The sequence below is a fragment of the Miniopterus schreibersii genome, assembly GCF_964146895.1.
Source record: "Miniopterus schreibersii genome assembly, chromosome: 2".
Classification (NCBI taxonomy): domain Eukaryota; kingdom Metazoa; phylum Chordata; class Mammalia; order Chiroptera; family Miniopteridae; genus Miniopterus; species Miniopterus schreibersii.
The window spans coordinates 135,461,844-135,483,533 of NC_138102.1; the positions used below are offsets into that span (position 1 = coordinate 135,461,844).

At 37.1% G+C, this 21,690-nt stretch overlaps 1 protein-coding gene across 5 annotated transcripts in view; it reads right to left on the minus strand.

The window, feature by feature from the left end:
• SLC16A7 (solute carrier family 16 member 7) overlaps window positions 1–21,690 on the minus strand; it is a 143,547-nt gene that overhangs the window by 95,011 nt on the left and 26,846 nt on the right. The gene's annotated exons all lie outside the window — the stretch shown is intronic.

Here is a 21,690-nt window from a genome sequence, read left to right on the forward strand (position 1 = left end):
GAAGAATTATTAATATTGACTACTTAAGAAAGAGAAAAAATATTAGTTTATATAAGCAAATACATATTAGATCTCTGCTCATTCCCAATTTGAAAAATACAAGACTTAACAATATAAGTCCTGGTATTTGTCTACGATTAAACCAATATAAGTAATCAGCTTTCAGATATGATTCAGAAAAAACATTGTGTTACACTTAGTGTAGTGCAAAGATTATTTAAATATATTTCACAGGAGCAAAGACTAAGAGGAGAAAACAGAGATAATACAATGCCATTTAAATGGCACTTGTAATGTTACCTGATTTGACCAGAGAATCTTAACATTATAGTCTAAAATGGAAGGAATTTGGACTGGCAGACAGTCAACCTGCTTATGTACACATAACTGTCTCAATTAGTAAATAGCACATGAAAACTTGTCAATTGGCATGCCATAAACTTTCTTATAGTGATAATTAATTTGAATTTGGAATATTAAAATATATTTTACCAAATTATTGGGATTTATATAATATAGTTTTATATAATAAAGTTAACATGTTTAAGGATAAAACATCTTACTACAATTAATTTTCTTTCTTGTGTTAGTGACTACCACTGGAACATACCATTTTGAATTCATTTATTTACAGATATGATGCTATATCAGTATTATTTGCTACAATCCACTTTTGCCTGCATAATTACATTCCTTATGCCATGCCTAAAAAACATGCTTCATATTTTATCTCATGGAAGATTAAATGTTACTAATATTTAAGAATGATGTGATAAAGTTTTTTCTTTTCTTTTTATCTCAATATAAAGTTATTTTAAAAATGTGAGTTTAGAAATTCCCTAATTTTACTCTAGAATATTAGAGTATAAGACTTAATGTTCATTTACAATAATTTGCTATGCAATTTTAATCTATAGTATATTGTTATGCAAAAATAGGGCAGCAAAAGTTTTCTCATTTGCTTTAATGTGCACCTTTTTGAAACAACAGCAACAACAAAAAAGACCTTAAGAAGTGTGTGTTTGTGGATTGATATGTAAAAAAATAGGGAATAATTTTACAGTTATATAATCATATCTACTAAAGAAAGATTTTTTAAATGAAAGGTAGTTTTAAAAAAATAAAATGTTTTTTACTTGTTTTGGCATGGCTTTTGAATTTCTGAGTAAACTTCCCCTTGTACAAAAGTTAGTATATATGACCTTTGGAATCATGCATGTCTAAACCATATATATGTTTTACAAAGACTTTTATTTATTGAAAAAATAACAACTTGCTTTACAATTCCCTTAATATAAACCCAATATTAAAAGCTTAGGTTGAACCTCTAGAAAAGTCCAAAAGCTAAGAGGAATTCCTTGATCCATTCTGCTGAAAATCAACACAAATAAGAACAGGACACAAAAATACAGAAATCTCTCAGCCTGTAAGTTGATGTCCAACCTCTTATCCAATTATCAGGTAGAAAAAAATATGATATTTTTAATTCTGTAATTTGAGAAGACATTATTTAGGTGCTTTTTAGAAAGAACCAGCAGCTATTTCAATAGAGCTCTTTTAATACTCTGTGGTGTCATAAAACTCTATGTCTGGTATATAGTCATCACATAAGTGATTGACTTGGGAATTTGAGTGGCAGCTAAAATGCAATACCCAGGGTCCATGATCTTTTCTAACAAGAACAAATTTTAATTGAGACATAATTAAAACATATTTTTACAAAGGTGTTTATTAAAGGAGCTAAATATGTATGAAATAGAGGAGGGAAATATACAGGGGTGAGCAAAAGTAAGTTTACAGTTGTAACATTCTTTTGAGTTAATAAAACTATTGTAATAATCATAACTTGCATGTCTTTTTCCATATGAATAACTGTAAACCTACTTTTGCCCACCCTTGTATTACTCATGTTTACACATGGTTGGTTATTACCTACAGAGTAATAAAAATTAAAAAATTATATCAGTGAAAATATGTAATTTTATTGATATATTTGACAAACTAGACAAAAAATCCTCCCAAAATAAAGAACTGCTTTTAGAAACCAAAGTAAAGTTAAAAGGAATATTTAACACTATGTAAATCCACACTCAAATTTTCTTTTTTTTTTAATCCTCACCTGAGGACATTTTTTATTTTCCATTGTTTTTCAGAGAGAGTGGAAGGGAGAGAGAGAGAAACATCGAAGTGAGAGAGGCACATCAATTGGTTGAGTCCTGCACGTGCCCCAATTGGGGCTGGGGATGGAGCCTGCAACCTAGGTACGTGCCCTTGACTGGAATCGAACTTGAGACCCTTTAGTCTACGGTCCACACTGTAACCACTAAGCCAAACCCACCAGGGCCATACTCAAATTTTCAGGAGAAACAGCAGATACTCTTACTTTCTTAGGAGAGAAATTTTTTCCCTTTAACTTAACAGCATCATCCAATCATATTTGTAAATATTCAGTGTTCATTGGAGCTTAAGAAAACATTCCTTGAATGAAATATTCATTAACACCTAATTCATAATTTCATACTTTATTATAATAATTAGTATTAGTAATAAAGCCAAAATAACTGAGAACCCACCTAGTATTTTCTTATAAATCTTTGTCTTTCCTGTCCCCACAGACCCAGAAAACATGTTTGTTTTGGAAACAAATGGCAAACACTACAAAGGACTCAAAGTGAGTGATAAATGATCAAGGAAAAATTGTGAAATCACATCAGCTGATCAGTGGCTGACTGACCCAAGGTCAGAGCCCGTGAGAACGTATGACAAGCTGAAGAATTTCTCCTGCTGTTAAATGTCAGGCATGAGTGCCACACCACCTCACACTGGAAGATATCCAGAAACAAATCCATTGTTTTAAGTTTACACAACCACCAAGGGTGATCTCTGAAAGTCACAGGAGACAGTCTCTCAAGTTAGTTACAGCTACTGTACATAGCCGTTTTCATGACTGACTTCAAGTTCTACCACACCCCTTAATAAGTCTTATAACCTAAAATTTCTAAACCAAGTTCTACCACACCCCTTAATAAGTCCTATAACCTAAAATTTCTAAACAAGTGCAATAAAATTACACGAGTGGAATCTAAGGAAATGACTTATACCATCTTAATAGTGAGAATAAAGTAAGAAAATGCTAAGACAAATGGTTTTGATTGCAGAACTTTAGCAAAAATATTGAATGCACTAATCTTACTCACATATCTTTGTTATGGAGATATAAATTGTCTGTCCTTCTATGGCGGGAGTCCAGGATGAGAGAAAATCAATTGGTATTGAAAACAAATATAATTTTTTTAGTACCACATTGAAAATTAACCATGAAGAAGGCCAAAGCCAAATCACACTTTGAAAGCCTATCGTGGTGAGCTTGTCTTGATGATGTGTCGCCATACTTAATCACAGCTCTATGTTGCTGGTGGGGGAGGCTGCGAGGGGGGCCACTATGGGAAAATGTGAAGTGAGCCAAAAGGCAGCAGCTTCTATTAGCTACTATCTCCCTTACAGCCAAATTGACATTTATCTTTTATTCTATGAAGCAAATTGTACACCAGAGCTTTTAACAATACTGTTTTTATATATAATTAGAGTGGAGAAATATGGTGTGGTGCTCTTAAGAATGTGCCTCAGAGATCTCTGACTAGAGGAAGTGTAGTTGACCAAGGGCCCAAGCTGCTGAGCTCTGAAACCCATTGCTGGATTTGCAGAGTCCACACTTCCCACCTGCTGCTCACAGGCCACAACTAAACCAATGGGAACACTAAAACAGGTCATTCCTAAGATATGTGGAACTCCTCTGATGACTGATTTTGGCTGGGACTCTTGCATTGCCTTGCCTGGCATATGCTGGATATTCATCACTTATCTTTGGGAAAATAAACTATTGTTATTATTGAGTTGTCAAAGCCCCTGCAGGTTGTTGCATAAACATCAAAAATTGAACTCAGTGTAAAAGTTAGTTTTTAGATGATTTTCAGCTTCTTAATGTAGTCTCAGGCAGCTGAACTACAGCAAATGGGTTAGAAAACTGCAGCGAGATGGATTTTTGCTCCACGAATATATAACCCTCTGATAGATATCTAAAGCTTAAATAGGCTGCTCCAATCCCCTCAATTCCTCTTTGAGAACACTAACATCCCCATTTTACAGAACAAGAGACACATGGCTTGAAGAAACCAAGTTCTCAGGGTTGCAGAATTTTAAGGACAGGAAGCAATATTGCAACCTTGATTTTGCTCGCCCTTTCCACAGTGACCATGCAGTTAGAAGACGTCTCTTTCAGGAAAGAGCCCGAATGCAGGACCCAATGAGGAAGCTCCAGGAATGGTGATAAGAGGGAAGCCTCACAATGTCTCGAGTTGATAGATGATAATGAGTTTCAATTATGACGACAGATTTCTTGATTAAATTTTATCTTTCATATACATTTACGCTTAATGAAAAGTATTTCAACTGCTCCCTGACAGCTAAGAAATAGTCTTAAGCCCTTCAGATTTGCAGATAATTACAAAAATATCTCTAACTGTCAGGAAATTACCAGTTTTCCATCTGTTTGTGAAGACATTTTGAAAGGAGAGAGGGAGAAAAGAAGTCAAGTTTTCACACATATGTGTTGGCAAGAAAATCAAAATCAAATAAACAGAGATCACTGATTTTTCTGCCATTTTCACAAATTTCTTTTGTACCAGTTGCTGATATCATTATAATACAAACCTAAGGTAACTTCTGAAACTGGAATTTAAGACTTTATAAGCTTTGAACTATAATAAAGCCAGAGCCTAGATTGTAATTAACATCTGGTAAAAATTTTGCTTTGTTGTTTATTTTTACAGTTTTTGGGTGGTTTTATTTTGATCATCCAGTTTTACTAAATTCTAAATGACATAAATTCTCCTGTTTGACTGCTATTTAGATTTTATGCCAAATGTTAGCAACATATGAAACCAAGTATTCAAACTTATCAAATACTCAATATTTCTAGTACAAAATCACCCACATGATCAGAGTTGCAAGAAGATACTGCTCTCTAAAGAGCAGTGTCATCACCATCTCCATGGATACTTTGGCATTTTTTTAAACAGATGTAGGTCATTCCTGAGATAGTTCCAAAGTTACCTTCCAAAGGTGAAATAAAGATGTGACATTTGGCCACAAATTTCTTCAGTTCACCAAAATTTCTTCTGCTCTGTGGAAAGACGGCTGGAAGACCAATGCTTTCAAAATGTTCAGCTTAATTACACTGGTGTGGTACCACTTATCTAAAGCTATTTTAAGCATCTTCTTGGGTTACAGTTAGCTATATTACAAATCTAATTACACTTGCCCACAGAAAAGTAAGTACACGCAAACCCTGCTCTGTAATGTACTTAACAAAAGGCACTATATTTTTCTTCATAGTATTTATCAAAATTGTTATTCTACAGTTCTTTATCTTTCTAATGCCTATCTCTTGCACTATACATTCCCCAAGGGCATGTGTTGTACATGCAGTACTTAGTACAGTGCTTAGAGGGCCAACAAATGTTTGATGAATGAATGGATGGATGACCATGTAAGCTATAACTAAATTTATGTACATTTATGCTTATCACTTTACGCTCATGCTGGAAAAGTACACATATTTCAGAGACTCATTGGGACACAGCACAGTGTAGAATAACAAAGCGATGACTTTCAATTCAGAGGAAATGAATCTAATGCCAGGTTTGGTATTGAAGAGTTCAGTGATCAAAGACAGGTGGATTGAACTCTCCAACACTGTTTCCTCATCTGTAAAAAGGAAACAGTTGAATTGAGGTAAGTATTAAAGATAATACATACAAAAGTATACAGCCCAGTCCAAAGCATGGACCAAGGCCTTAGTGTGTTAGGTAACATCAGTTATTAATATTCTATATAGCTTTTAAGTGTATACATTAATTCCAATTACCCTAGAGCTTTTAAAAATGTCCATTTGGAGCACATGTGGACAGTAATAACTCATCAATAATTTATGGCATTAAAATGAATTTTCCAATAACTTTGTGCCTGCTTTCCCAATTATTATAAGCTGTTTGAACAAGTTACTTTCAATTAATTTCATCATTCTTTACTCTGCACACTATTTCCAAATTCTTCACAACCATCTCAATTGGTCCCCATAACCACAATCTTAATTCATGGTTAGTGCAATTCTCTGGCGAAGGCTGTATGCTCTTCCTCAATCTACTTTCATTTCATTATTACCCTTATATTCCACAACTTCAGCCACTATCAGAGGGGAAAAAGCAGTCGTCTCTGAAATGTGTCTCCCTTCCAGACTGTACCTCTGAGGAATCAAGTCCAATTTCAACCCTTAGCATTTATTCATCCATTTATTCACTACACCTATACTGAGCGCCATTTATGCTCTGATTTGCATGTTTGTGTCGCCCAAGTTCATATGTTGAAAACCTAATGTCTAAGGTAATGGTATTGGGAGGCGGGATGTGGTGCTTAGGAATGGGATTGGTGCCTTCTGACAGAGGCTCCAAAAAGCTAGCCTGCCTCTCCCACCAGGCGAGGGCACAAGGAGAAATCTGTGGCTTAAAAGCAGCCCCTCGCCTGACCGTGCTGGCCCCCTTCTCTCGGATTTCCAGCCTCCAGAACTGTAAAAAATAAATTTCTGTTGTTTATAAGCTTCCCGGTCTATGGTATTTTGTTATAGCCGCCTGAACAAACTAAGATAACCTATGACCAGGTACCGTGTTGGATTATAGAGTTACAAAGGTGAACACAGTGAGGCCTCTAGTATCTTGAGTCAAAGAGCTCACAATCTAATCAGGGGACACAAACCTAGAAATAGGTAATTATGAAAAATGTAGTAAAGTAAATAAAATAATGAGCATGGCTTTATGAAAAAAAAAACAAAAACAAGAAAGAATATCTAACCAGCCTGGGGTAAGTGAAGGACAGTGGCAGAATTCTAGAAAAAGCAATGTTTTTTAAAGATACAGAGGAATCAATGGACAAAAAAGCCCGAGGGTCAGTATGAGGCACAGAAACAAATGACAGCGTATTCATATAGGATACGTTAAGACAGCAAATTAACTAATTAATTAATTAATTAATTTTAATTGAATTTTGGGGGGTGACATTGGTTAATAAAATTATATAAGTTTCAGATGTACAATTCTATAATATATCATTTATATATTGTATTGTGTTCACCACCTCAAGTCAAGTCTCCTTCCATCACCACTTATTCTTCATTTACCCTCTTCTACCTCCCCCAACCTTGTTTCCTGCTGATAAAATTTTATTTTTGAAACTCTTATTATATAGTTTACAAAGTATGTCCGCAGCATGAAAATGTGTAGGAAAGGGCTTATTTTAGATTGTGTTTAAATTAAAATGAATTAACATTACAATTTCTTTAAAACCTATAAGTTCAAATACTTTTGTTCAACTAGAAACCCTTTTAGACTTCTCAGTTTGCCCATGTAAGTCATTTTTCATACCTGCAGTTCCTTTCAGAACACCTCTACAGCATAAGTGTACAGGTTCCTGAGGGAACTTCGCCTAAGCACCAAAATATTCTCTTAATTTTTTTTTTTTTCATTTTCAGAAAAGACATTTACAATGTCAGCCTCTTTATTAGGCCGCCAAGATGAAACATATTTCCTGTTGTTAACACATGGCAGCACTTGTTTTTAATAGGGGCTGCCAATGACTTTCATTATACCTGTCAATCAAGGTAAAAGGGGGAAAAAATCATTGAAAAAATCCTACACATTACAAACATCTGGCATGATAAATGGTTTTAGTATCCAAGGTTGGTATGAATCCTCCTCTTGTTTGGGTAGATAGAATAGAATCCGAGACTATTTTAGGAAAAGCACATTATTTTTTTCAGAATCTCAGTCATTTAATTTCACAAAACAAAAATAACAATCACCTGTTTGGAAAAATAAAATTCTAAAATATTTTTTTTCCTGTCAAGGGTGCAGAGTTGAAGTTAACATCAGATTTCATTTCAAATGACAAAAAGGGGCATTCACTAAAATGTAAAGAAAATACGTGAGTTGAAATCACGAAATTCCCCCCAAAATCAATTATGAAAAACAAAGAGTAAATCACAGATTTCCTTTTGGTCTGCTTACTAATTATATAAGTCCAGAGTGTTCTTTGTTTCTAGCAGTGTTCCCGAGTTTCCTTACAACCATTTAACCGCAAGGCTGAGAAACAGGTCCCCATCTATTAAAGCTGCTCCAAGCAGGAATGTGACTTGCAACCCAGGATGAGGATGGGCCAGTGACAGTGACCCCCCTCGCCTGGCAGCACTGCCTTCCGCTACATCACCTCGGTTGTGCAGGATGGTTTCAATTCCCTCCCTCCCGCGCGTTGCAGTTTCAGGTTGCTTTTATGTTTGCTTGCTGGCTTATAAACAGTAATGTCTGCAAGGACATTAAAACGTTACCTTTGTTAGCTAATTATCGATGGGAAAGGAAGCAGAGGACGAGTCAGAGATCGTTGAGCACAGTCAGCCGGGAAGCAGAGGCCTGTTCGCTTCGCTAGGAAGCTACAACTTCACACCCCGAGAAACCAAGAAATGTCAGCATCGGCCCTGCAAGGGGATTAACACCCCTCCCTTCCCCCTCTGGTACCAGAGTGTGTGTGGGAGGGGGGAGCAAGGGGAGGTAAGGACATTGGCAATCAAGTCAAAACGTGCAGGGGGAGGTGCTAGACCATGGTGGCCCGTCGGTCTAACCTGGGAAAAACATCACTGGCTAGGGGTGGACCCCATCAGAAGCCCGCAAAAGTCTGGGAGACTGATTGGCTATTTTGAAGGAGTTTCTGGTTCCTGCCATGCTTGAGAATACATCATTCCAGGTGGACTCTCTCTGTCTTGCTTGGGACCCAGCACTTGCCCTGTTCATTCCTGTGTTCTCTCTCTAGCCATGTGGCCCAGTGACCGTGGGCCCTGCACGCAGGCTCCAGGCCGGGCCTGGGTGCAGCCGGGAGCACAAGCTAAGCTAGTCAGAGGCTGGGCTGAGCTAAGCTTGAATACGCACAGAATCTCTCCACATTGACTCTGTTTCTGGCTCTGATTCTCCATGGAGAGACGGACAGATGTGGGATACTGGGAACTTCTTTAATTTTGCTTCCTGAATAAATTTTGCCACCAGAGCTCATCCTTTCTTGTGGGTCCCCGGAAATGCTTTTCCTCCTGACACCGCAAGAATCCCACTCCCGCGGGCAACAATAAGAGGAGTAAGTGGTAAGACAGCAGCAAAACAGTGCACTGTTCTGGACTAAACAAAACTAAAAACTAATCTCCAGAATTAAGAACCATAAAACCAAAGGAGGATGGTAACGATTACAAGAGCATTTTGAAAAATTAGCTTTCAACTCGCCAATCAAATCTTGGAATCTTTAGAAAATAAAATCAACATATTTTTTTAAGGCGTCAAGGTCAAAGCGCATGAGCCAAAAGGGTAAGTTTGCTCACGTATGTATTACTGAGTTGATACTTCCTAATGATAGATAAAAACCGGATAGGACTGCAAGCTATGAGATCCATATTTGATGCTAAAACAAGAATTAACTATTCTAATTCAGACCATGTTCAACAATCAAGGTATAATGCACCTCGAGTATTAAAAGAAAAGGTACAGAAATAAGTAATAACTCATCAGGGCACATGAAAATACCTATGCTGGTCTTATAATTTGATATTCATTAAGTACTAAGTATTGTGTTTCCTAGCTTAATTATTACCAAACAAAGCTATCAGAGATCTCAGTACATTATTTTTTAGAAACCTTTTTCTAGAAGATTATCATGGAAGACGTTTTAGTATTTATACTTAATGGACTGGAGAAAATCTCTAGGAAATGCTTAATTCTAAGATATCTAATAATTACTTGTAGCATATTTAATAACTGAGAGTCAGGATCTGTTTCTTCTTAGGTCAACCACTAATAAGCTTTGTGAGTCTTGAAAATTAAGTTAACCTACGAAAATCAAAGTTTCTTCACTTCTAAAATAAGAATATCTCCCTAAGACTTGACCCATTCCTCTCCAGTTCTGGTTTGCCATGGCCCAATTCAAGTAGATTTTTGCTCAAATAAACTCTTAAAATTCTTGATAGGCCTCATTTTATCTTTTCACATTTCTCTCCAGCTATGTCTGCTCATCGCCCCTATATTTATGTAGTAACAATGTCCAATAATAAATTACTATTTTGTACACATATTTTTGTTGCCAAATAAAGAAAAACACAGCCTGAGTATTCTGTACAATAACCTAATCAGAAAAGGCCTGAAAAACTTTTGTTCCATGCTTAGAAAAAAAGAGGTTAATCTCAAATTGCAATGATGAAAATTTTCTAAATTAAGTTTTTTCTCTTTGATTGTTTCTTAACATTATTAATGCTGGTAAAAAGTAAGTTCATCTGAGGAGAAAAAGAAGGGTTTGTGTTGAATTTCTTGGGACTATCATAATTCTTACATAGATCTTAATTTAAACCTATGCAGTTTTGATCATTTGACTTAGTGAGTTCATGAATGTCAAGCTTTGTTTATTTGAAGACTGTTTAATCAGCTTTTAATAGAAATAAATAAATAAAAATCTAAGGGAAACAAAACCCACATTTGGCTTACCCTACACAATTGTTTCAAAGTAAGAGCTATTTAATTGAAATTCATGAAATAACTACTTATATTTAATATGTACTGAAAATAAAAATACTTCTAAGTATTTACTTAAAATAAATTTTTCTGCCCGGCCAGGCATGGCTCAGCGGTTGAGCATCGGCCTAGGATCCAGGTGATCGGGGTTTGATTCCCAGTCAGGGCACATGCCCGGGTTGCGGGCTTGATCAATGACTCTCTCATCATTGATGTTTCTATCTCTCTCTCCCCCTCTCCTTTCCTCTCTCTGAAATCAATAAAGATAGATTTTTTTTAAAAAGATGAATTTTTCTGAGTAATACTGAGGCCTAGTGTGTCATTATTGACATGTATAAAGAACCCAGAATAAGGATGTTTGAGCGGTGAGGAGTTTTCAGGTGCAGTATACCTCTTGGGGGGGGAGGGGTATGGTGATAGACCAGTGGGAAATCCACAATTTAAACAGATAGAAAATCTGGAAGATTTTCTCAGGCAAGTACTTTTTTCTAATAGACAGATGAATCAGGTCACAAATATTCCCTCTGCCACTTTTGGACTACACAAGAGTCTTGCCAAATTAGAATCCCTCTGAAGTGTAGGTGGGTTTCAGGAAATTGTATCACAATTCCTTGCAAACCCTTCATGGAATTCACTAATGTATACTTCATCTTGAATTTTCAAAGTATAAAATGAGTTTCAAACTGCTGAAAAATGCATGAATTTATTTCTAGATTATTAAGTGAAAAAAAATGTGCAAGTAATTAGCAAAGTAAAGGACTTAATATTCTATAATGATAAAAGTATTAAACTGGGCTCCTGTTTACTGCATTGCATGACTTGTAATGTGTTCTACCATAAGCTCACTTTGTATATAAAACTGAGGAATTTGTTTCAGCTGGGTTGCCAATGGAAGGAGAATTGAGGAAATAAGTTACAAAGGCAATGTTAATAAGGGGCAGAAATTCAAGCTCCGATAGTATATTTTGTATCTGGATGTAGCAGAGAACTTTCCAATTAAGGCCAACAAGTAGAAAGCTGATAACTCCAAGCTGAGATTTATAAGGAGAGGTCAGCAGCATGTAATGAGAATTTGGAGCACATACATTCAGCTATAATATCTTTAGTATAAGTATAGTTCCAATGCCAAAAGCTAATGGCTCCACGACAATAATAAATAATGGTGAGAGAATATTCTAGCCTCAGGCCTCAGAAAAAGAACTCTGTTGGCATTATACAATTTTCATTAACACTAGCTGAAGGAGTTTCAATCCCCTAAGTACCTCAGCTACACTAGAATATGTAAAATCACAATAGGCAAGGAACAACCTTTTAGTTGAAAGCCATCCTTTCCTCCACAGAATTTATATCTAGGCATGTCCTTACAGGAGAGAGAGAGAGAGAGAAAGAGAGGGAGAGAGATCACTGCCCACATTTCCATCACTCATTCAAAATATTTTAAAGTAAATAACACTTAAAATCATTGGAATTCACTTAGCACTTATTGTGTCCTTACCAGTATAATCTCAGAGCACTCACGTGTGAAAGACCGCCTGGAGTTGTGCCAGGTACAATCAACAAGGCCATTTGCAGCCCGCCCTGAAGTAATATTTAAGAACACAGACTCCGGGGGTGGCAGGTCTGGAATCAAGTGACCCTAACCATGTGACTGTGAGCAAGGTAATGAACCTGGCTATGTTCAGCTTCCATATGCATAAAATGAGTATATTAATATTAAGCACCACCAAGGGTTCCTGAGCAATAAATGAGAATAAAACACGTACGACACTTCCTGCCAGAAGTTAGTGAGCTATGAAACTCAACTGTTTAATTTGTTATTATTACCATGTACCAATCTTTGCATTAAGTGTTTCAAAAAAAAAAAAAAAAAAGAGAGAAATGTGCTGGCTGACACATTGAATGTGAGACACCTGTAATTTTAGAGATTAAACTCTATGGGTAAACATTAAGCAACCACATCACTCATGAAAATGGGCATCTACAGTATGGTGATGCAGCTTTCTCATCTTGTGCTAACTGATATGATTAGTGGTTCACTAGGGCCTGGTGAATCTGTAATCTGCTTGGCAGACACATTGTACAAATTGCAGGTCCCCAAGTGCCACAGTTTCCCCAAAGCCCAAGAAGATAGAGTAGGGTAGGGGTAGAACTGATAACAGCAAATAAGAATGGAACAATGAAGTATGAACCAAGAAGACTGCCTAATTTTGTAAAAGGCACATAAAGTGCAAGGGCATTGTTGTTTTTTAGCATTTGTACCAGGACCAAGAAAATGTATTTCGAAATCTTGTCATATCCCTACCAAGATTGACAGCAGAATTATTATTCTTTGATGTAGTCAAATAAGGCCTAGAAGTCAGGTATATTATTAACAGCAGAATGGATTCCTCACCTTTAGGGAACTTTCATACAAACCTTTGACTCTTCCTAAGGCCCACCAGCCCATTAATCGTAAGTTTCTTTCCACAGCTCTCTTCAAACTCTTATTCCCTAAGTGTGTCTCAGATGCTCATACACTGCCCAGACTATATCTGTATTTAGTTACTACCTTGGGTAAAAAGGTTACACTTAGGGCTGCTGTTCTTGTCATTTTACAAATAAAAAAGAAATATGCTGAGTTGTTCTAGTTAGACCGCAGTGGTTCTTAAAGGGGCATTGAGGGGGTTGTTCCCCAGGGGATATTTGGGATTGTTTAGAGGTATATTTGGCTGTCACACTGGGAGGGTGCTACTAGCTTCTGGTGGATACAGGCAGTATCTGGAATATGGCGAAGCCAGGTAGGTGCTTGGGGCTCATAAGGTAAGAAGACATTCACTCACCGTCGAGGTCATGCCATGCAAGATTAAAATCTGAACTACCCTGAGAATGAGTGCCTCCGTAAAATACTGTGCCCTAGCTGCCTCCCTGGCCTCACCCTAGTCCCAGGCCTGGGTAGAGGCCAGGGATGCAGCTAAACATCCCCTACAAAAGGAATTATTCAGTTCGAGAGAGCAATAATACAGAGGTTGAGAAACCCAGACTGGGTTGAAGAACCTAAAGAAAAGCTGGGTTGGAAACTTTTGATCCCCTCCCTTTTCCGCTAAAAGTTACAAATTTAAAATTACACTTATGTTAAATGTGCCTAAAAGTGAAATCATACCAAATTCTAGCATTTAGGTTTAACCTACTCTAGTCCTATTCACATAGCCTGCAATAAAGTTAAATTAACCCGACTCTTTCTTTCCTCTTTGCGCTCAGCCCCAGTCTTCCCTCTGCTGGTGTGTCATTCACTCATCCCATCTATCTTTAAGGTCCAGATGCAAAGGTACCTTCTAGTTGACATCTTCCCATCAAAATGTGGCCCCTTCCTTCTCAGACTTGTTTCTTTCCCTTATGGGCCTTATTACACAAGTCATATATTTACTTATTTAACTCTACCCATCCCCACCCCCCAACACAAACATGCAAACAAATACCCACATACTAATTTAGCTTCCTTATGGCCAGGGGCCAGGTTTTCTTTATTGATTTTAGAGAGAGAGGGAGAGAGACAGAGAGAGAAACATCAATAAGAGAGAAACTTGGATTGGTGGCCTCTTGCACACCTCTGCCAGGGATTGAGCCTGCAATCCGGGCATACGCTCTGGTCAGGAATAGAAACTGCAACCTCTCAGTGCATGAGACTGTGCTCAAGCAACTAAGCCACACTGGCCAGGGCCCAGGTTTTCTTTATACTTTCCTATCCACCTCAATGTAGAACAGTGCTTTGAACATGTAAAGTACTTAATATATGTTTTAAATGGATCAATGAAGTAGGTCTACATAATAGTACATAACAGACAGCATGAACCATAATATTTCCCGGTAACTATCTGAATCTAAACATAACATTGCATTATTAAACCTTGCTAAACCAGTACCAATTTGCTTTTCCTGGCAGATGTCTCCATTAATATCAAGTTTGATATCCCAGATTTCTTGAGATTTGTCTTCCCTAGGTAACTGGCTTGACATTTTGCTACAAATAAAAGTATGAAATAAAATGTATTTTTACCCCCAAAGGCCTATTCTAAGAGCAGAAGAGCTCAGAATCTTTGAGACTAAAATCAAGAAGTTACGAGCTTAAAGAAGAAAATAAATCTAATTCCTGATAACAGTTGGAGAAATAGCCTTGTAGTATGTCAAACTCTTCAGGAAGCCAAATAGATGCAGCTTGAAAGCACATTTCCATTAATCTCACCCTTGACCTTAAAACTATTCTGAAACATTTCTAATTTTGAATATAACCAAGAATAAGCCAAGACAATCAAAGTCATTACTATCTAACTACAAGCAACTCCTTTGAAAAGAATACAATCTGCACACAGTCAAATTTTCCAGCTAATGTGGCCTTGAAGCAAATGTACTATATTTTATGTTTCTAATATGTGACTTGAAAAAGGAAACTGCAGGCTTTCCTCCTATGGACACCATGAAACTATTGATTTTAATCATTTAATCTTCTTATCAGAGAATCAGCTTACCCTTTAACTAGTACCTGGAAAGATTAAATACTAATCTTATGAGTTTATTATGAAACAGTTATTGCGAAAAAAATAACTCTATTGAAAATTAAATGCATATATATCCCATTGACATGATAACTTTCAAAACTAGAGGACATGGAGTTACTACATTAGGTTTTCTAAGGGTGCTGTTTGACTCTGTGACAAGTAAGAATCATTTTAACTGTCTAGTCCATAACCATTAGTTGGGAGGAGGAAGATGACTTATTCTGAGCACCCAGTAGGAAGGAACCAAGTAATTTCCATGTTTGCTTCATTCAATATTTGTAAAAACCTGCTGAGAGAGGTTTCACCACCCACCCTTTACAGATGAGGAAATGGCCTCAAGAGGTTTAGCAAGTTGCTAATATTTACATCACTGGTGTACAGTGCTTCTAAAAGCATGATCATCTAGCTATGTCAAACTACTACTATCCACAAAAAGTTCCAGATTACACTGAACCTCTGAGATGCAGAAAATCTGCTCATATTGTAAGTGTAAAGAGGAAATGCACCACATAGAGGACAGTGGCCGCAAGAGGAAGCCATCCCTGAGCTGGATTTTCAGTGGCGTACACAGAGAGGAGGGAGGGAGAGTTGGGAGGTATCACAATTCCCACAGTGCTAATCCAGTTAGCACTCTTCTGTTCCTTGTTCCAACAACTGAGGATTTGGGCCTAGTACGAACAAGGCACTTTAGTCTAAGCCTATTATATAGCATAAAAAGATGGAAACATGTTTTTCTTCAGAAAGCTTACATGCAATACATAAGAAATTTAATAAGCAAAATAATATACAAGTTCCAAAAGTATTATTCAATCAGTGAGTGCTATGAAAATTCCAAAGAAGCAACAGATTATTCTAGCTGAGGTCACCAGGATTGGCTGTTATTTAAAAGGATAGAATTTGAGTTGCCTTTGAAGGGCAGGCTATATATCAATAGGTACAGACTATTAAAAAATAGACTAAATTGAGAGATCAAAAGTTTGGATACAGAAAGGCACATCATATTTGGGGAATGAAATAAATATGAAGCTTAAGGCACTCTACATAGGCCCACATTCTTAAATGCTTTGTAGCAGATTTTTATAACAATGACATAAATATTGCCAACCACTTCCGCTTAAAAGTTGCTATTATCGATTTATTTTCTTTCATTTTATTACTTATGAGTAGATCATTTTGTAGTTTAATGTATAATATGTATACTGACCAAAATATACTATTTTAAGCAAATATGAGAAGAGCATATCATCTTAACAGTTAAGCACATAACTTCCAGATAAAAATTTTTATTATTATCATTTGAGAAAACTTAGTTCTCCAAATATTATTTTACCATTGTATATGACAGAAATGGAAACAAATATATATAGTTAGATGAAAAATGCTATGGACCGAATGTTTTTCATTCCTCAAATTCATATGAAGCCCTAATCCCCAAAGTGATATTAGGAGGTGGGGTCTTTGGGAGGTAAATGGATTTAACTGAGGTCTTGGGGAGATGGGGTTCTCATGACGGGATCAGTGCCCTTCTAAGAAGAGACCGGAGAACTCTGTCTCTTGCTCTATCGCTATCATGTGCCCACCCTCTCTCATCCTGTGAGGACACAGAAAGAAGGTGGCTGTCACAAGCCAGAAAGAGAGGCTCTCACCAGAGATTAAATTAGCCAGCACCTTGATCTTGAACTTTCCATTCTCCAGAATTGTGAGAAATGAGTGTCTGTTGTTTGAGGCACCAGTTTGTGGCATTTTGTGAAAACAGCCTAGGCCAACTAAGACAGATAAATATGTAAACAGATAGACCAACTGACAAACAAATTGACCTCCAAGATGACAGAGTTATGAAGATATGAACAGACTAGTCTTTTGAGAATCAATGTAGTCTTAAGAGATGATTTCTATCTCTAGTGTAAGGAGGGAAAAATTTAATCTGAATGCCAGGTGGGACATTAATTAATTGATTCATTTATTTAATCGGTAATTTGGGGCCTACCATATGGTAGGCCCTAAGCTAACACACAAACAAACGCACGTGAGCACGTGCGCACACACACACCAAGAATGCAATGTGTTTTTCTCTTACTACATAGTAGGGGAGATTGATGTATAAAAAAATAACTATAGTCATATGTGCTAAAAGCTACAACAGGGGTAGATTAAGTTCCTATGAAAGCAATACGTGATTCCTATGGACTCTGGCATAATTTCATAGAAAAGTGACAATGAACTGAGTTATGAAAGATAAGCAGTTAGAGGAAAAGGTCTGATAGGTCATTTCACATACGAAGAACAGGATATTCAAAGGCACAATTCTTAACGAGGCCTTAGCACTTGACGGCCCTGAGTCCCACATGATCAGAAGGAGCAGAAGTGGAGGCTGGAAATGTAAGATGGTGTTTGACAGGAAAGGAACGCGAAGGATTACAACAATAAGGGGAGGTCGATATAGGTTTGTAAGCATGAAAGGGATAGAACTAGATCTGTCCTTTAGTAAAATTGCTTTGAGGGCAAAGTGGAGAATTACTAAAAAGAACAGAGAGAAGCTGTGGAATCATTCAGGTGTGAGATACAAAAGAACTCAACGAAAGCATGGCAACAGGTATGGAAAACGGATGCTGGATTCAAGGATATATCTTGAGTCTTAAGTGTTTGAAGAAAATTTGGATGTGGGTGGTAAGAAATGTCAAGAATGACTGGTGTGTGAAAGAGTGGGTGGGAGTTAATGGGTTTGTAACATTGGCACACTGTGAATGGAAGAATATCAAGTAGGCAAGGGCCACGCAGGACTGCGGCAAAGGCGATCAGTTAACAGCGGATGGTTTCAGCAGACAGGGAAACCATCAGCTTCGAAGGGCTGAACTGAAACTCTAAAGACAGATGTGGCACTGAAAAAAACAAGTCAGGAAAGGAAAAACACAGAGGTTTCAGAAATGGTGTTCGGCGGTAGAAAAAGAAGGGCCTGTGAAGCAGACGAAAGTACGGAGGAAGATTACCGAATGTGTAAAAAGGAATGGGAACTGAGCAAAGACGAGGGACTCATCCAGAGGAAGGCTTCATATTTAATCTTATTTCCTGTGAAACTTTGTGGGCAAAATACGTCATTACTTAAAAGTAAAGAAATCTTTCCTCAGGAGGTGAAGATTTCTCTGTAGCAGGATTCATGGCAAACATCAGACATAAATGATAAATAAGGAAAAATCAGAAGACTGGTACAGATGCATATATAGATAATTGCATAACATAGTTTACATAAGAAATGGATATGTACTTTGTACAGCACAAGACATCTTAAAATAGTGATCTATTGAATTTATATACTTCTGAAAGAATTCATTTAAATTTTTCTAGTTAAATGCAAAAGAAATTAATGGATTTTTTTCATCATTGAGGTTGTGACATAATGCCACAGGAAATTATTTCTGCTTTAATTCACCAATCGTGCATAAACTCTCTTGGGTTCCAGGTCAATGTACGAAGCACAGCCTGGTGTAAGTGATATGAGACCCACGGGGAACTGCAAGACTGGCTTCATTTCTAATGAGGGAAAGTTTTATTTACAAGACAACTCAGCTGTGAAACTGAAGTAATAACATGAATTAATTTATACACTCTGCATTTAAAGGTCGAGTACTTTCAACAACTTCTCTCCATGTTTTTGAGAGTAGGAAAAAACCTATATTAAGTCATATTTGTAAATGTTTTAAGAACAGTCTCTTATTGGCATACGTTGAACTCCTACACCATATACATTTAGATGGAAAGTTTACATCGACTTTACTCAGTGGCAAAGAAATTAAAACTGTCCTGGTTACAATCTGTATCCTTTTAGTTTTCACCATACAAAACTTCATTTCCCTATTACTCAATCTGGCCGAGATGTCATGCACTGTGAGCCTGAAAGCGCAGAGGCAACGTAATCAAAGGAAACTTAGTAGAAACTTGCATTTTAGAGTTCCTCGGAGTTCAAGGGTGTATTCTAACACATTATTAACAGCAATGAATTCATTTCCCATGAGCAGATTGGTTGCTGGCAAGCAGCGAGAACCCAGAACTTGAATTCGGGGCTCCATCGTTGGAGTCCAGCTCTGCACGGTATTTGTTATGTGACCGTGAGCGAGTCAGATGAAGTCCCTGAGCCTTGTTGCGTTCATCTGTAAAATGCAGAGGTTTAGTGCATCGGTCCACCTCACTGAATTGATGAGATGAATCCGTGAAAGCACCGTGTTCATGGTAAAACACTGCACAAATAAAAAGCACTGTTACTTTTGCTGGTTTGCTTGAGGACACTCCATTCCGCTTTCCACGGTGGCTGCCCCAGTGGCACTGCAGCCAGCGGCCGCGAGGGCTCCCTTTCCCCACACCCTCGCCGGCGCGTGTCTGTTGATTTCTTGATTGATAGTCATCCTGGCAGGTGTAAGGCGAAAGCTCATTGTGGTTTTATTTTTGTTTTTTATTGATTGATTGATTTGAGAGAGAGAGAGAGAACACACACTACTGTGTTGTCCCACTTATTTATGCATTCATGGGTTGATTCTTGGATGTGCTCTCACCGGGATCAAAGTGGAAACCTTGGGGTATCAGGACATGGATCTAACCAAGATACCGAGCCAGGGCACATTGTGGTTTTAATTTGCATCTCTCTGATGATTAGTGATGTTGAGGATCTTTTCATATGTCTCCTGGCAATCTGTATGTCCTCTTTGGAGAAATGTCTATTTAGGTCCTTTGCCCATTTTTTAATTGGATAGTTTCTTGTTTCGGTGTTGAGTTTTATAAGTTCTTTATAATTTTCAGATATTAACCCCTTATCAGCTAGATATATCATTGGTGAATATGTTCTCTCGTTCAGTGGGTGTAAAAACTTTTTAGTTTGATATAGTCTGACTTATTTTTTCTTTTGTTTCCCTTGCCTAAGGAGATATATCAGAAAAAATATTGCTATGAGAAATGTCTGAGATTTTACTGTCTGTGTTTTCTTCTAAGATTTTTATGGTTTTGAGTCTTACATTCAATTATTTAATTCATTTTGGGTTTTTTTTCTTGTGTACGGTATAAGAAGGTGGATACAGCAATTCCACTTCTGGGAATATATCTGAAGAAACCCAAAACACTAATTGGAAAAGAATATATGCACCCCTATGTTCACTGCAGCGTTATTTACAACAGCCAAGATTTGCAAGCAGCCCGAGTGCCCATCAGTAGATAAGTGGATAAAAATCTGTGGTACATACATGCAGTTATTTTCAGTTACTCATTTTTCAGTTACAAAGGACTTGGAATGACCCAGTACATAACTGAATGTACTAACCTGTGGGAGTTAGGCTAGGTACTGACCTTCACTTCAAAATCACATGTTCTTCTCTTAAAAACACAAACAAAAACAACCAAAAATTAAATAAAAATAAAACCTTCAAGCACTTAAAAGGAATACAGAGAAAACAATTCCTGAAATTTTTAAGGTCTTTCTAGAATTATTTAGGTAAAAATGAGACTCTTTTCTGTAAAATGCTCATGGTTCTACTTCTATAATCTATAACTGTACCTAGTAATATATTCTGCTTTTACCTCCTTTGTGCTCTGCCTGCCCACATAATACAATGTTTCTCACACAATAGGCTGTCAATAAGTATACGATAAATTGAAACAGGAAATATTTCAGCTGTGAAATGTTGCACATAATATAGCTCAGTAAATGTTTTTTTTTTTTAAATCTGTCTCTTTAGGTAACAATTCTATCATTCAAGTATATTTTTGTAGAGATAAACTTATAGTAAATGTTTCAGCAAATTGACAAGTTGTTTTGTTTCTACTTCTTCAGCTTGCATTAGTCATATTTGCTATTTCCTCCTTTCTTTCAATGTGCATGTCCCTGGTGATGTTTACCTAGGAAAACATGCTTGTACCACATCATCCTAACCCCTGGCCACAGCCGGGTAGGTCAGGGGTTACATCAAGGGAGGGGAAAGAAGTAACTAGTATTTAGTCAGTAGTCACTATATCCAAGGCATTACTCTTGCTTTTCACTTCCTACATGTAACGACTTATTTATTGCCCATCACAACTATGAGGAAATGCTATTATTATCACCCCCACTTACAGAAGAAGAAACTGAGTCACAGAATTCTAAAGGAAGTTTCCCAAGATTACAAGATTTGGAGCTCAGATCCAAATCCAGACAGTCCAGGAGAAAAGCCTGAGCTCTAACCATTATTGTATACCGTCCTTATATATCGCATACCACCTTAACCCCATCTTTAGTTGAGGCTAAGACAATTGTATTTTCTCTCTCCAGAATCTGAAGTCTGCATAAAGAGACTGAGTCAGTTGGACTGTATTGGAAACTAGAAGTGTGAGGTCATTTAACACTGCAACAAAATGGAAAATTGGTAAGCCTTGGGGAAAACCAACTCGGGAATACCATTTCAGTAAGACCTGGCCATATTTCCTAAAATTAGGCTCCAAGAAAATCCTGTTTTTCCAATTGCTGAATGTATTATTTGAGTTAATTTGTGAAAGTC